Source organism: Bombus terrestris, chromosome 13 (genome assembly GCF_910591885.1).
Source record: "Bombus terrestris chromosome 13, iyBomTerr1.2, whole genome shotgun sequence".
In the NCBI taxonomy this organism is placed as follows: Eukaryota; Metazoa; Arthropoda; class Insecta; order Hymenoptera; family Apidae; genus Bombus; species Bombus terrestris.
This window is the reverse complement of record NC_063281.1, coordinates 11,962,795-11,980,144: the sequence shown is the minus strand read 5'-3', so window position 1 is coordinate 11,980,144 and position 17,350 is coordinate 11,962,795. Positions and strand designations below refer to the sequence as shown.

General features: G+C 45.2%; 1 long non-coding RNA gene across 2 annotated transcripts in view; it reads left to right on the top strand.

Moving 5' to 3' along the window:
- LOC105666420 overlaps positions 1 to 16,987 on the top strand; it is a 58,750-nt gene extending 41,763 nt beyond the window's left edge. For both annotated transcript variants that reach the window (XR_007226179.1, XR_007226178.1), the window contains 3 exons: positions 1,595 to 3,024; positions 4,425 to 6,595; positions 16,754 to 16,987. This is a non-coding gene — a long non-coding RNA (uncharacterized LOC105666420). The remainder of the gene's footprint in view (positions 1 to 1,594; positions 3,025 to 4,424; positions 6,596 to 16,753) is intronic.
- Positions 16,988 to 17,350: the final 363 nt, after the last annotated feature.

The window sequence follows — 17,350 nt, the reverse complement described above, 5'->3', positions numbered from 1 at the left end:
AACGATCGTGATAACAAATGGAATGCACTCATTGGTCAGCGATTTATAATCCCTCGCATAGAGTACAGAAGCGCGCACGTGGTCGCGCGCGAACGTGCCAGCTAGCCGACCGACCAGGCGTCGGCCAACTATCGTGCAACGAACGAACAAACGAACGAACGAGCGAGCCTGTCCTCTCGTTCTCGCCAGCGCATTGTCTGCCCCAACCTATCGGGATGTAGAGACGCTTCCGCCAACATCGACATTACATTCCACATTAACCAAATTATGATTTAAGGTCTCGTATTGTCGGCGTGCCGATTGTTCACATCCAAATAGTCCTTGCACAGAGGCACAGTTATAAATTATAATATGCGAGCAATTGCGTTGATCCGCATCATAGTAGCGAACATGCGAGCTGTTCACAGGCCGCGACGTTCAAAAGACTGCCGAGCACGGTAGGAAACGTCGATAAAATATCCTACAGTTATCACTGTGCTCAGGGAGAATAGAATAGAAGAACCCCTTTACGACTTTGCGATCTTCTGTCTAATTCAAGCTTTTCAGGATTCAAGTTAGAAAACTGTCGAGGTCAATGCATACTTATACTAATTTACTATCTTACTGTAATTCTTTCAAGTAGTTTTAACAATCTTTTGCTTTGCATAAATACAGAATCTTGATCGTTTATTTACCATTGATCAGATAGCACTACGAATTAATTGTCACGTTTCGTATGAGACCGGCAGGTGTCCCAATACTTGCGAATGGCAGTGTACGTGTATGAGCGCGTGTATGATATTAGGCGTGTCGATGTCGACGATGATATCCTTTTTGCGTTGCGACGATGGTAAAGGAACCGTAATACGGAGCGGATCGTGTTGCCACAGCATCGGACGTTGTCATAGACGAGCTCGAGCGTATAGCCGGAGATGATAATTATAAGTTAGAAACTTGCCAGGATCGGTGTTTCGTTGGTCAGAAAAGGGCTGATGGGGTCGACTGCGATAGTCAAGGTGGCGGACCGAATGCTGCGAGCGGTGGTTGCGGCTCGGTGAGCGGACACTATCGCGTTACTACGTTGCATTAATCCCCGAGCTAGTATCGACAGAGGACGGTCTACAATGGGTTAGATTAGCGTTCCGCTTTCTTTCGGAGAGAGAATATTTCCGGTGCGTTCAATGTCGTAAAACGTCATACAAAGACAAGAGTTGACATTTACGATGTTTCACGAAAGTATTTGAACACCTACCATTACCATAAAAAATGTTTATATCTTTATTATATCTTTCTTATAATCTTTATCTCATAATCTTTATTAATACAGGTGATGATAAACAGGCTTAAGTACCATTATTGTAGATTAGTATGAACGCAGAATGTTTACATAAAACGCAAGGACATATATATGTATGCAACAAACAGATCGCCTAATTTACAAAGATTTTCGACATTTTGACATTTAATTAGCATTGCAATGAGACGCGACTGTCGCGAGTACTTTATTTTTGTTGTTTTCTATATATTTACATATTTACATTGTTACTTATATAAATTTCATAGAAACGCATAAACATCCGCAATATACTAACAATATTTTTCTCTGACTGTGTAGATCCCCGATTGGGTTCGCTTCGACTCTTGGAATAGTAGCTGATTGTCGACTATCGACGAGCGTGTGTCGCCCGTATGCAACGTATTGCGAACCAAAAAGCTGACGGCGGATCCTCCAAAGGCTGGTTCGTTTCGCTTTGTCGCAGTAAAGGCTTGACAAATAGGGAATCGGCGCGGAGGCTATCGAGTGCCGTAATTACTCGACGCAACGCGTACTCGCCTATGCGTAGAGATGATAAGAAGGGCGATACGACGCGACAAAAACGAGGAAACGATTTCTCGTCTTTCCAATTCTTTGGACGAAGCGTAAATTCAATTCGAGAAGGAACACGTATGAAAACAGTGTTAACGGGCTCGACGAAACGTACCGCGTTGTTCTTGTCTTGCTTGACCGCCTCTGTGCGTATACGGAACTTTTGAAATGGCGAAACGAGCGGACCTCGCCGCGCGGCGCATAGAGTTTCATCTCGGGAGATTACACGAATCGTGATCAAAGTAAACCGGTGAAGAAACGAAGCTTGCTAACGACGAGAGGATCAGGGCGAGGAAAAGTGAAGCGAACGGATAGGGGAAGAAAATAGAAGAATGTGAGAGAAACGGCCGAGATGGGTGGCAATGGGAGAAGGAGGAAGGAGACGAGAGGAAGGGTGAAACGATCCGCGGTGGCGGCGGCGGAGGCGGCGGCGGCGGCGGCGGCGACGGCAGCAGCAGTATTCCGGTTTTTTGATATCGGCTGGTTTTCGCGGTAGTAGCAGTATCGAGCTAACAATTAATTATTGGCGGCGCTTCAGAGGGCTGCCGGCAGCCGTAGTTAAACATTACGCGTTCCATATCTTACTGTGCTATCTAATCCCCACGGGGGCTCGAGCGCTACTGCAGTAATCTCGTTTAATTGCCGGCTGTAGACGCGAGAGTCCCGTTCAATTAGTTTTTCAAATAAACATTAGTTTCCTTAACACGCGGTGCCATAACGTGGCGGAGGATGAGGGCAAGGACGAGGACGAGAACGAGAACGAGAACGAGGGCGAGGATGAGGCTCTGCGGAGAGAGTAGAGAAACAGCCCGATAGCGGAAAGAAGATAGGAACGGTCAAATCGGTGGAGAAAGAGAGAACTGGTTGGTGAAAGGGACAGAAGAGAAGGAGAAGGAGGAGGTGGCAGCGATGGTAGTGGCAGTAGGGAACAAAGCGAGAAAGTAAGAGGGGCAAATCGAAGGTGGGAAAAGAGAAAGAGGCAAGCGCGGGGGGGTTTTGGGAGGAAGAGGAGGATAGCGTGGTACACTCGGAAGGCAGGTCGGTAGAGGTGACGGGTCTATGGAACAGAAGGGTGACGGTGGAGGAGGCGGCGGTAGCGGACGTAGTGGAGGTTGGCGGAGACGGTTAGAGGGAGGAGAAATACCAGTGGAAGAGAAGGGTGGTGTCGCGGCCGCGGGGTAAGTAATTAACGACACATTTATACGATATCGCCCACGGGTGCGGCGTAGCGCGGTGTAGCGCGGCGTGGCGCGGCACGGTGCAGCGCGGAACGGTGAAGAGACACAAACGTGGTGGTGAGAAGGACGAAGCGGGGAGCAGAAGCGAACCAAGCTAGAATCTCGTTCGTAGGAAATGCTTCGCTAATAGGAAGCTATGCGTTCGTCGATAGATATCTAACGTAGACCGACCAACCGATCGATTGACCGACCGACCGACCGATCCCCTCAACATCTGACCGTCTGGCCTTACGACTATCCCGATTCGTAAATGCGACTATCGTTTCGACGATCACCACCATTCAAACGATGGAAGATGCGGTTTTAGCGCTTGCGATCGAATTTAACGATCGCCTTTGTTCGTCAAACTCCTCGTATCCTTCTAATACAACGATCGATCGTTCGATTCTATTTTTGTCGAATATCTTCGCCGATTATTGCTTTGCATTATTGTCAATGGTATCTGTCGTTAGCACAGCCCTAGCTGTATCCGACGTGGCCGATACGGGAACCGGCTAGAAATCGAGAAAGATCGACAAATCATGGAACAAAGCGGAATACGAGTTGGCAAACAAGCGAAAGGGGATCGACGCGACTTTTGCCTTTGCGCGAAACGTACTCGTTGCTCGCGCGGCTGGTTATGGTGATGCGGATTATTCACTAATATGATTTACGACGTATTACCCCGACGTGCTAGCGCGCGCGACTCACAATGCGCACATAATGTGAGGCATAATTTATTAATTTTACTAATGGCTCCTGCCCATTATTATTGATTTCGGACCGCGCCTCGTTCGGACGGGCGCTGATTTATCCCGGTCGTTATCGGCCCCATGTTAAATCGTCCGCGAACCAGGAGCCGCGAGAATACAATTCGACGACTCGTGTACTTTTCCTTTCCCATTGCGCGCCTGTTCTATAGCTGTCGATATAGCTATCGATGCGAGTGGATATCGGTAGTGCAAGCCGTCCAGTCTCCTCCCGTATTCGTTCGCAGGCTCGCGGCCTGTAAGAGAAAAAAGGAAAACTCTTTCATTTCGTATGTTTCGAGTCCAACATGCCACAGATAGAAATCGTAAAGATAAAAATTGCTCGATCAAATCGTTGTACGAAATACTTGCTACTCGAGTGTCTCGACTTTACCCAATCCAATTCGAAACCTTTGCGACTGTGAATATTATTTAGCTGTTAGCCCATTTCGAAAATTTATCCCATTCGTGCTCAGTATACTTTAAACATCGAATATAAAAATGCAAAGAGATAAAAAATTTTCTGAAAACTTCGTTAATTTGGTATATTTAATAATTATTCTTCCTTTCCTTTTCTCTTTTCCATTATTACTTAATTGATTAATTTTGCAGATACGAAAGTTTGCGAGGGATTGTCCGAAAGGAGGATACGGGCAAACGGTGATCGACGAAGGAAAATACACGAGGGAAGTGCATCGAGAACGATCCAGACACCACGTTGCGCGAATGGCCGCGCCGACACGATATTAAAACATTAAAATAACGTACGACCGTGCAAAAACGAAAGGCTACGGTTGACGCGATCCTTTCATCGCAATTCCGACCGTCCGGTACTCTATTCAAACACGATCATTCGTTTCGTTATTACGCGGCATTTTTCACCGATGGACAAGCGCGTATGGCTTACGCATCGCGCATTCGTCATTCGTCCCGACGATCCCGCGAATTTATCAATTTATCAATTTTTAAATGTTACACGTTTCCCGGTAATGGACTAGGACACTGCAAACATGACGCAGCGTAATAGATGGAGGCGCGAGGAGCAAGACACCGGGGAAGGAGCGAGAAGAAAAGGGGACCGGATCAACGCCGTATCTTCTCGACGTTCCGCAGCTACTGCTGCCATCTGGAACCACGAATGTTCGAACAAGTTGCGGACACGGCAGATCGCAGCGCGTGGACCTCGTCGAAGAGAAACAAAATGAAGGAAAAGGAGAAAGTTTCCTTCTTGGAACAGGGGGAGAGGATGGACTCGATATCAGTTGTTTCTCCATCGTCTTCTCTCGGCCACCGTGTTTGGACGTATGCGTCAGTCTTCTCTTTTGGAAATGTTACTGGCCGAGACAAAGACGTAAACAAAACATTATATACAGTAGAACCTCATTTATCCGATCTAATCGAGAGACAAGGGCGTTCAGATGAGGGAATTTTCGGATAATAGAACAGTTACTTTTTCGATGTTTATCTTCGTGTATTTATTTGAAAAAAGAACGTAAATATTCGTAATAGCGATATAAATAACGTAAGCAGATACGATTCGATCGAAGATTTATGGATCTCAAGGCTTTTTAGCTGCTAAATCAGAAACCTTGTTTAGCGGATTCAATTCGGCGAAGTTACATTCATTTTGTGCCTTCTCCCATCTTAACTTTACTTCTAACGCCTCAAATGCTCTTAGTGTCATGGTCAATCGAGTAAATCCGTCACATTGAAACCATTCTATCGCGTTGTAGCGCTATCACAACCATCGAATCAGTGTAGTGTCGGTATTGAATCAGCGCAGGAAGAGTTTCTTCTACATCTGTCGTAATATTATCGTTCACTTTTTCCCGTATGGTTTCATCGATGTAATTCACTGGTTTATTCCACGCTCTTTTCCGTGTCACACATTTAACGCCCAACCAAGCATATGTCACCATGTAACAGCAATGCGTTAAATTTAATTGCTTGTGAAGTTGTTGTATCACCTTTTTGCTAGTAGCGTCGTTGATCGTTAACAAAAATTTTCGTGGAAGATTGAACATTTTATATGCGAAACGTGTTCGCATAATGGAACGTTGGGATGGCACGATGTTTGAATGATAGAGAATTCGAATAGCAGAGTTCGAATAATCGAGGTTCCAGCGTACTCTGTAAAAGCTATTTCAAATAATTTGTTACCGAAAAGGACGAAAAGATGTTTCAGAGACGACCGGTGAAGTTATAGATATCAAAAAGCCTGATTTTAGTTAAATTCTTCCTAATTTTCGTACAACCTAATAGTATCGCGCGACAGTAATAAACGAGAGGAGCATTTCCTTCGTCGTTGTGTCGTCTCATGTGAATTCTTCTTAGCTGTGCAGCGTACTCTGACCAGGAACACGCATCGTGACTAAAACGTAGTTAAAGTAGGCTGATTAAGAAAAAAACAACCACGATGTCACGCTTTCTTTGGAAAGGACAGGTCGTTTTTACGGTTGTCGTATCTTTCAGTTTCACGAACTCCAGTTGGAGCTGCGATACGGTCTAACGAGCTGTTCGAAAGCAAACAGTAGGCGATCTACCGAGATAGCGTGTTGTATAGATCAGATACACGGTAACGAAGGAATTATATTACTCTTAGCCGATGAACCTTTGATGATTCCGTTTGAAGTCGACGTTTCCAGGCACCGGAAGCAAAGCAGCAAGAGTGGAGGCAGAAGCAAAAGCAGAAGCGGCAGAAGCTGAAGCGTTAGCAAGCACGAGGTACGGCGCACAACGCGTTAGGAGCACTGTCACCCTCGACTTGGCCGGCAGAGAGAAGGGTGAGCTTTCACAGAGAGATTACACGAACCCCTCGAGTACGGAACTGCAGGTACGTTAACCGCAAGCCGGACGGTCATTATTAGCAGGTACCTTGTGCACGGACTTCTAGTAAGCCGTACATCGTTGAATAATTAGAGTGCCACACGACTACTGCCAACCACCGCGTCTAAACACGTTCGTAACGCGCTATCTTCTTTCATCTTCATCCAACGATGTACGCACAACGCGATTCTTCTACTCCTAATTTCAAGGGATCGTACAAATATTTATAAATCTTGCAAGAAGTTTCTATATTTACTTGAAGAAGACGATTAATGTTTGCACAATCGAGCCTCCACTTTTTATCGAGTTATCAATTGCACGTTATCCAGGTACATATCTGGTATCCAACGTCCGAGAAAGGAAATCTTATTTACATAAATTTGTTCGCCACAAGTTAATGGTCGTATTTAACGTTTTCGTCGAAAGTTGTACGCTCTAATCGCTGACCAGTTTTACCGACCTCGCAACATCGGTTCCTTCGGGTATATCCCTTCCCTTTCGACTAGGTTGCCTCGATCGTTCCTCGCCGACGACACTCAATCGATGGTATCAATTCGAAGCAACGATGAAAATAACGAGTCAATGACAGGAGTGGATAAAGCGGACAGAAACTGAATCATATCGTTGTCGGCGAACGCGATTACGTTATCTCAGCCGGAAGGCACGTTACTCCGATAGTTTGCTCATCTCTTTATTTCGTGATGGCGGCCCTCTTATTAATAGACGGCCGGGTATATCGAAACGCGGTATTCGAAAATCGGTTACGACTCGATATATAAATGGTCGCGCGCTCGGTTTTCTCTTTGATGTTACGAGGCGACAAAAAATGGCTGTTTCCTTGTGTCGGAGCGGTTCGCTTGCTTCCCTCTCTCTCGATGACCGATTCCTCTGCGGGGAAAAAATTCGATTAGACTGCCAATAACTAACGGCGTATGCCCTGTTACCAAGTTTGACGATTAATTATCGCGAACAACGCGTGTTTGATGTCGAAGGAAACGTTAACGTAGCCCGATTGATCGGTTAATTGAAAGGGACGGTAAGAAGGTGGCGAGGGGGTGTACGGGCTGGGAACGAGGGGGAACGACAGCCCGCGGGGCCCTCCGTTCGAGGGTAAAACGAGAATGGATGCTAGCAGAGCGGAGGCACGCTGCCGGGGAAGAACATGCTACGAACCAAAGCAGAGAGTAGTGGCTCTGTTTCGTGCCGTTCTCTTCTTTGCTCCCTTTCGTTCGCCTCGACGGACTCCGACAGCTCTTTCATCTACGGATGATTACCTACTACGCTGCGTCGCTCTAAACAGACCGGCGCTTCCTTTCCGTTTCCGATCCTTCCACCGCTACTCCCACCCCTTTTCCTCCAGCCCCGTCTCCACCCCTAACCTCGAGCCTTGAAATTAGCTAGACAAATGAAAAGCAATTAATGCTTGTATACGCTAAACGCGTCGAAACGAGACTAGAGCGATGGATCGGAGGGACGTTCGATTTCTGTTTGAAAGGTATTTTGTTCGAAATTTTCGCGTTTATATCCTTTATATTGACAATTGTTATAATTTACTGTATGCATTTGTAACTCTTACAAATTGTTTTAGCAAATCTTTACTGTGCGCATTGAATCACGCAATACGCGTGAAATTATGATTGATCGTTTCCTTAACACGTTCGAGACCGGTGACATTTGGAACAAATCTCTCCTGAACGACGGGAAACGTTTTTTGCATTTGTAATGAAAAATACGTGAAAGTAATCAGTGCAGGAATAAAAAAAGCACGTTTCAGAAAAATTTTATTTAAAAATACGTGATGACATACGCGGTATGTCATCGGACATTTGTAATAATTTTGATGTCGGATGACCAAGTGACATACCATGTACGTCATCCGAATAAAATAGCGTTTTAGTTAAAATTTCAGGAAAGATAAACACGTAAAAGGTAATAATATTTATTTCAAGAATGAGAAGGTTATATAACATGTATATACATAATTTTACCGAAATATAAAGGTATATTTATGTATATAATTAAATGCAAAAATTGTTTCAAGTAATATAAATAAATTATCCTTATGATAATTCTTGAAACAAGACATAAACCTCTCTGAAACATAAACCCGGATTATCTTTGCAACCACTGCAAAAATAATTAATACTTCGGACTTTTCCGATTGTTATCTGAGAATTGACTGAAAATTCCGATGACATACATGATGGTGCTGTCGTCGGTCATTGCGGTGAGATACTGCATAACACGCATGCTATGTCATCGATCTCGAACGTGTTAATGATTGAAATTAATTATCATGTTTCGCGTGGAACTAGTACGTGTCCTAATATTTATCAACGGAGGTGTAAATGTAGATTATTTTATGACCTCGCGCGTGTAGTTGTAGGGAATTTCACGTGTATTTAGATTTTGGCCCGAAGCAAGGAAACCAAGGCAACAGAAAAGAAAATGATTGCATGTCAACGTAACGAAAGATCGAGGATTCGCGTAACCAGCAAAGAGTGCTTTTGCTTGCCACCTGGGCCTCCCTTTAACCGTTTTGAACGTTTACGTCACGACATTTCTCGTTTCTCGTTTCTCGACCTAGTCACAATTATGCACCGGCGGAAATAACATTTACTTAGCAAAGTCGCGCTCGAGTATTGTGGACCTGACACATATCACTTGGTCGCGTGACTCGCTCCGTTCTTGGCTGCGTCGTCCCGCGACGGCGGCAGCTTAAACTCAACTCGAACTTTCCGTCGCGTAGCTGAGACGGCTGCAACGTGTTGCGCGACGTATCGAGCTTCTCGGCAAGGAACCGTCGTTCTCGGAGCAGCGCGCCTAAAACACGTACGAGACGCCGAAATTTCGCCCTCCTAAGCTTTTTTCGTTCTTGTTCGAAAATTAATCCGCGTTAGACTCTGACAAGGTTTGTGTAATCACTTGGAAATCTTAGTTACGAACTCCTGTAGATACTTTTTCATAAAAGTTGGTACGTATAGTACGGGTTATTTGGGTCAGCGAGGAAATATTATACAGGCCATTTTGAAAATAATATTTCACTATATGTACTCGGTGTTTTCCATGAAAATCGTCATGATGAGTCTCTCGAGATTCGCGATCAGTCGTAGTATGTATTCACAACGAAAGAGATACAAGAACAAGCAATATGTAATCTCGAGTTTGCAAACGAGACGATAACCCCACAATTTTTAAAAAGTCCTTAATGATTTTTTTGTACCATCTTGTTTTTTATAAATGTACTGATATTTACGAACGGAGATGATATACTGAAATTGATGGCCGCTTCTGTTTATCCTGTCAGCTTATTAGAACCATATTAAGCGTAAGTTTACACAGTTGCCACCAGACTGCTATATGTAACATGATAAATAGAGCGGACCCTACCTTATCATCCTGAATAACTCGTTCCTTGCTACACAATCGAACTGTATCGTCATCGAGCGACCTTTTACCTTGCGACTGTACAAGAAATCAAAAGAATCGAAGAAATCAGAGAAACGTAAGAAGTGGAAGGAACCGAAGAAAGCGACGAAAACGACAGCTAAACGACTGGAAGGAGCGCGGGTGAATCGAACGAGCAGGACCTCGCAACGTTTCGCTGTAATTTACGATCGTCCGAGAGTATGGAATCCTCCGGGCACCGTGCGGAACACGGCCTCCTTACATAAAAATCGGGAAACCGCTCGCGGCCGAGACCGACCACAAATCATCGTCTGTCATCCGGTGAAACGAACGTTCCTGTGGAACGGCGATGTGTTCTTCTCCGTCGGGACATGTGCCGAGCACACGAAACGAGTCTACATCATGCCGTCTGGCCAATGGACCGAAAGATGCCCTTCTAACCTTCTAACCGAAGCTTTTGCAGGTATTTGTCGATCTACCGTGTCTCGACTCGGCAAGTCAGTGGTTCCAATGACCGAAATCAAACGAAATTTGCTTCTGATCGTTTATTTATTCGTTTATATATTTATTTATTTCGCGAGATAAATCCTTTGACACGTAAAAGATAGCACGTAGTAGCAAAAGATATATTGTCATACGTAAATAAGTTTCTCGTCTATCCTGAAGACGCGAACAGAAACTTCGTACTAATTAAAGCGCAACGTACTATCAAAATCACGATTGAACCGCGAGGAACATATACGTCATCCGGTAGATATCGTGAAAGTGGGAAATCTAAAACAGTTGAGAACATATTTTCGTTAGCTTTAAATGCGACGACTTATATAATATATAAGAACCGATGTCATCCGAACGCATCAATCGCGAAAACTGATATATCATTGTTCAGATCAGCTATCTTTCTCCGCGAAATGTACGAAATTTCATCTTGATCAGGTGTCTTACGGAAGTATAGCCCGAGAATTTAGACAGAGATCGGGTATTTGGTAGGCTAGAAGAGATCACGATGGAACGGGAGCCACGGGATTCACGAATCCTACGGTCGGCGCAAGTTTCCTCCTCAAATTAACCGGCTTGAGAGACGCTACGTAAACCGAGATTATTATAATCTCTCCGAGACTCGACTGCGGTAACATTAAACGAAGAGACGTGCCCTTTGTTTCGTAGTGTATATACCTATGTAGGTTTGCTGCTTGGTACGCGGGCCAAGAAGCGAACGAGGGAAAGAGTCGTTCAGGAAGATGGAAACGGAGCGTGAGTTCACCACCGACTTTCCGATGCATCTCCTCCATTAACGAAGCCTGAATGTGGATTAACTCGAACGTTTGCGATGCTGCCGCATAGAAAGAGCACAAAAAAGAAAAAAAAGGGGAAGATCGGCTGCCAAGAAGCGGCGAGAATTTACTTGGACGCAAAAGTGGAATTTTCTATAAGCGTCTGATCGTCTAGACGTATGTGTACACTACTTTTAATTAGACGCAACGTTTTTATCCAGACGGACGTTCATTTTTATCAGATATTGGAATTACAATCGCCATATCTCATTATTTTAGCGACGATTAACGAAGTTTGGCTGAATAATAAATGTCACGCGTGGTATGTGCGATTACGATTTGCTTATTCAATTATAGATGGCTTCGCGTCATATCGGACGATGTAGGTGGATCATCAGGTGACGTGATAATAACGTATCGCCTGCGCGACTTCAAAGTCCAAACGCAAATTCACCGTGAACGGATTAAATGTAATTGCTTTCCGAATTGGTAATAGTGAAACGGCTTGCTGGTCTATCGCGTCTCATCAAACTTTTCGCGGCGTAAACTCGCGTAAATACACTGTCAGTTCTAAGTATTAGATCGCGTACTCGTCACATTTATTGGAAAACTCTACGAATGTTATTTTGTTCGAGATTTTACGTTTCGAGGCATACGCGAGGCAAATGAAACGACAGACTCATAGGTAGGAATAACTAGGAAATAAAAGCGATCAATTTGCATTAAATATCGTGGAAAGTATCGTTATACTTAAGACTAGCGATGTGTATAAATACAAGGGTTGATCTCGATACTGATTTTCCACGTTTTTCTTTCATTTTTTAATCGCACTTTGTGCTTGCTACGTTTCGTGGTATATTATTTTCATGTGGGTATATATATGGAATATATAAAACACATAGGTAGAAGAAAATTCGTCATATCTCATAAACGATGATAGATAGAACATACGTTTGTACGAACCTTTTTCATTGTTTTTAGGTGTACAATCAGCTGCCGAAGTGGGTCATACGTGTTCTGCTACACCCTGTATATATACACAACATTGAAACATGCGCTTTAAACGAGACGGTTCACTCTATTCACCACTGACCGGTACATGACGTTGCTGTTACACGATGGTGTCTGCCATATAATATAAATCGACCTTAAGTTAAATCGAAAGAGGCGTTGCGTGGCCCGTCGTTACGATCGGTAGTTAGAAAGGAAAAATCGCGGAACGTCGACGGCCAGTGCGTTTGTTTCCGTAAAATGCACCGTTCGCGAGTACACCTCGCCTTGCCCCGTCTTGCTTAATCCCGGGGTATTTATTCGCATGATAATAATAGTAACGCCGTTGGAACGTTTTCAAGAATTATTGCTGTCCTTGCCGCCGACGATAAATGAGTCCGGAGGATTAGCTAAACAGTGGCTCAAAAATGTTATTATATAGCTGCATGAATATTCATCAACTCACGTGAGTACGCCGAGTTGCTTTTAAAAGGTTTTGCCTGTGGTTCTTCCGTTATTCCACGACCATGTCGTTTCGACGACGATACCGTAGATCGCGGAGACCACGGGATTTCGCCTTCTCCCCGTCTCTAAACATTCCATCTCGGATGTGTCCCGTACATCGATCGCGCATCGAGGGATATTTTCACGGATAAATTCGCAGGAACGCGAAGATTGCTTAGGACCGGTTTTGCTGGTTGGGAAACAGCGTCGCGCTAATTGGTAGACGAAATTTGGAACTGTCGTCGCGTCAGGAAGAATGGCCAATAAGGAAGAGCACGTAGAAGGCGTGGCCAATGTTCTTAGATCCGTCGTTACGGATTGATGCTTTACTACGGCCGCGTAATCCAGCGTTCCACTATATAGTCAGATAACTAGAAACGGGGAAAATAGCAAGGGGGCAACGATTCATCAAAGAGATTGAGCTTTTGTGCGTCGAGATCCCAAAGATGAGCTAATATTCGATGCTGACGTTTTGATAGATTTGTATGAACAATATGCGAATTTTACTAGACAGAAAGTATCTATGGAATCAACGGATGTATGTGTATATAGGATCTTTATAACACTCGTGCTCGTGTATACAACCCCTTCACAAGTCAACTTGTGAAAAATCAAGCGTTTCCGGATAACGGTAGAACATCGATTAATTAAAAGGCACACTCGTTAACCGGTATTATACCTGCACGTGCGATTGATATTTTTGCCAGAACGTTTGGTAATCGCGTTGACGCGGCAACCAAATTTAATTTGCTCTCCGTTCGATGTACTCGTTGCTCGTCAGCGTGCGAATCGATTCGAACCAACGAATAACGAGCGGTCGGAATTTCGGGGACGCGACGCTAGGCTAATTAACGTCTAGATTGGCTACACGTCCAACCTTCTAGCTAGATAACATTGCGTTCGGCCTTCCCACCACTTTCCGAACTTTTCATGTTTTCCAATTTTTTGTTCTCCCATTTTCTCTCTTTCCATTTTTCACGCAGTTTGCCATTCGTAGGCAACTAACGGGTAGAGATAGCCGCTAACTGATACCTGGGATTTACAAAAAGATCTTCAGAGTGTGTTTGCTCGGAGATATGGTAAGAACGCAACGTGACGAAAAATGCAAAGGACGAGGGGGGAACCTTTGGACGAGGCTGAGGCGGCAAAGGTGGCAAAGGCGGTCCAAGCAGTTCGATAACGCGATAAGGCGAGGTTAAACCCATGTTTGGCGGGCAGGTTATAGGTTAAACGGTGAGCTAGGGGGTGCAACAGGTCGCGTGAACTTGGGTGAATTTTCTGTTCCAGGGCGCGCTGTCTGGCCCTCCTGCATTCCCCTCCCCCTGTTATTCCCTCTGACCCCTTCGCTCCTCTGTTCCCTCCCGCCATGGTCACAGCCACCCCTAACGTCGTTGTTCTCTTTCTCTCTTCCTCCTCTCACCCCCACATCCGTAGTATGCACCCCACGCCACCCCCTGTCTGTCTCTCTGTCTTTCTCCTCTTCCCTTCTATCTAGCCGTTACGCCGTCATTAGTCAACGTCGACGCCTATACCACGTGGAGTCCCGCAGAATGCACCAGCTGCTTGATATCCCTCTGTATCCGTAGCTACAAATTCGAGTTACGGATTCCCCGTCTTCGAGCCACGGCCGTGTCCCGTGTTCTTTGCGCGCGCGGATTACTCCGTCACTTCTGCACTCTGCAGAGTTGGAATGACAGACGAAAGGTCTACGGGATCGATTGGTCGCGATACATTAGATTCATCTTAATCTCGCGTGCAACGTATCATTGGCTGTTACTAGAATTAGAAACAGAGACGCGAACAACATTACCGATCTAGACAGGATCAAGATGAAGAAAGATCGATGTATATCAAGGTGTCATCTACGCCCTTCGTCCAGTCCTCTTGCAGTGGAAATACTGTGTCGTAACGTAAGACGAAACGCAAAGCGTTTCCGCATTTTTGACTGCCTTCTACGATATATTAACATCAGCACATACGGTCACACATGCTACTTGTCGCTTGGTCGGTAGAATGAGCGGTATATCCTACCTGTTTCTCTATCGTCTCGTTCATCTTCTTTTCAGCTTTGTATTATATCGACGAATAGGAGCTGTGGATACTCGGAGAATGCGTAAAATCAGTGACCTGGCTGCGCTAAAGTGGAAATCGGAGAGGGAAGGATGGCGCGAGCGAGCGCGGAATTTAACCAAACATTGCTCGCTCGAAGAACAAAGCTTGATTTATTGTAATGAGTTTGCAGGAGTTAAGAGGTACGCGCGTCTCCCCTGGCCGTTCGTCGTTCCCCGGCCGCTTAACTAGATATTGAGACCGGTGCGGTTTGACGGGGATCCTCGGATCAACCCCCGTCATAAACCCTTCTTAGCACCGGCCACCCTTGCGGCCCCCTCTGAAATATGCATGAAGTTTCTGCATACTGATTGCGTTATTTGTATCATCTACGAGAAGACAATAGGACAGGGTGCTCGTGTTCGCGACGAATACTTAAATCCTCTCTATCGACTTCGTTTCTTCCGCTATAGCTTCGACGCTTGCGTCGCGTCGAGTTTCACGTCACTTTCACATACAAGTCGCCATTCGACTGTGTCTACTTTACTCTCTAAATTCCGAAAGAACGTTAATCCTTGAAAAGTGGATGGTTTTACCCCCCCCCCCCCCCCCCCCTCCTGGTAAGATGGATCTTAGGTTCAAGCGAAACCTTAGCGAAATTTCGTTCCTTACGTAACGTCGAGTCAGAAATTTGATGTTTCGAAGAAGACAAGGCGTTTGATTTCGAACGAATGTTCACGACTGAAGTAATTGGTACGCGACTAGGCCCGAATGAACTCGATACGAATGAACTCGCGCGAGGATTAAAAATATCGGAGAGCAAAAGACAATATCGGTGATCGGACGTTTTGTTGCTCGCACGAGCGAGCAAAGTTCGTTTCCAAGCTGGATTTCCTACCGAAAACGTTCGATTCATTGAGAACTGACGGGGGAGCCATAATTCCCGTCTCGGTTTGACGTTAATGCTTCCCCTACTTCGTAACCGGCAGATAGGCGAGGGGGTTAAGCTCGCTGCGACATATTTATGGAGAGGACGAGATGTTATCGGGCACGAGGACCCTGGGTTTGTCCGATCGCGCTGCGAAATCCGCCCTTCCTACAATCTACTTCGCAATTATCGCGCACGACGTTAATATTTGGCCCACACCCATCGCCTCCGCTCTACCTTCGATTTCGTGAAAGCCACGCGAGTTCCATTCCCCTTGCAGACGTACGGGCGCATCGGGAATTACTGCTACGCGATCCTTCTTATCCATCTTGTCTCTTAATCGTACAAATGACGATTTTCTTTAAATAAGAAGAACGAAATAAAGGAGAAGATATGCGGTATGGGAAGAGAAAGAATACGGATGCAATGACGTTAACGTTATGGTTGCACTATGAAGCAAACATTCAATCTAGGAGTCAGAGTGCTGATAAAATTAATGATCCTTTCTCTAAATCTTCTTCTTTCTCTAAAAGGAGAAAATTCAGAAATGAACTTTTCATTGGAAATAATATCGAAACTTGTAGGTTGACAAATAGTATTTAATTGCGAAAATAAGTATAAATTTTCGGCTACTAAGAACTTTTTCAATGTACTGGCGTCTCTCGTTCGTTTAGGATTAAAATGCTGAACAGTGTTTCCTATGTTTTTAAAAGTTGCTCTTTCATCAATGTCTCTGACATTACAATATTTCCTTCTTAAAGACAATTTAAAGCACACGAGTACGACAGACCTATCGTCCAGTAAAAGAAAAGCAGATTCACGGTAATCTTTTTTCACGAAGCATGAAGTACCGTTAACTTACTTGTATCGTACTCGAGGAAGTCCTAACGCGTATCCTAATTCTACCAAACTTCGTACCAGTAACCATAACCAAATATAATTCTGACTTTTTACTGTTGCAGGTCTAGATCGTGAGTTTGGCCGACGGTGCGGGTTTGGTAACAACGGTGGCTACGACGACGAGGAAGACGACAGCGACGACGACGACGACGACGATGTCGGTGGGGTGTAGCAGGTCGAGGTGCGTGTAAATTAAAGGCGTCATAGATTTTCGCGGTAGCCCGCAGGATCAGGGCCTTAGATTTGCGTCCGGCAGATTACCCCGGGGGTGAAATGGGACAATGGGCGTTAGTCTGGGCCGACGGCGTATAAATAAGGATCCCCAGGAAGCTTCTGGGGGTAAGGGGACAGCAGGCAGAGGAGATCCTCGCTCGGTAGCGACGTGGTAGCCGAGTAGAAAGCCCGGCTAGTGCTGAGACCGGTCGGCCGTCCATCTTGGCCGTCGCCGTGGCGGTCCTTATCTGCACTCACAGCTCCGCTGCTAGACGTCCGGTGATCTAGGGCACTTCTCTAGCTCTCTCTCTGCTTCTCTAGTTCGTGCAAGACACCGTGTACCCGTACATACACGCACATATACACTTACATTCTCCGCACCTGTCCCTCCCCCTGTATCTGCTCCCTTCGTCCATCTTATCACGTATTCTCCCTCTCTCTCTCTC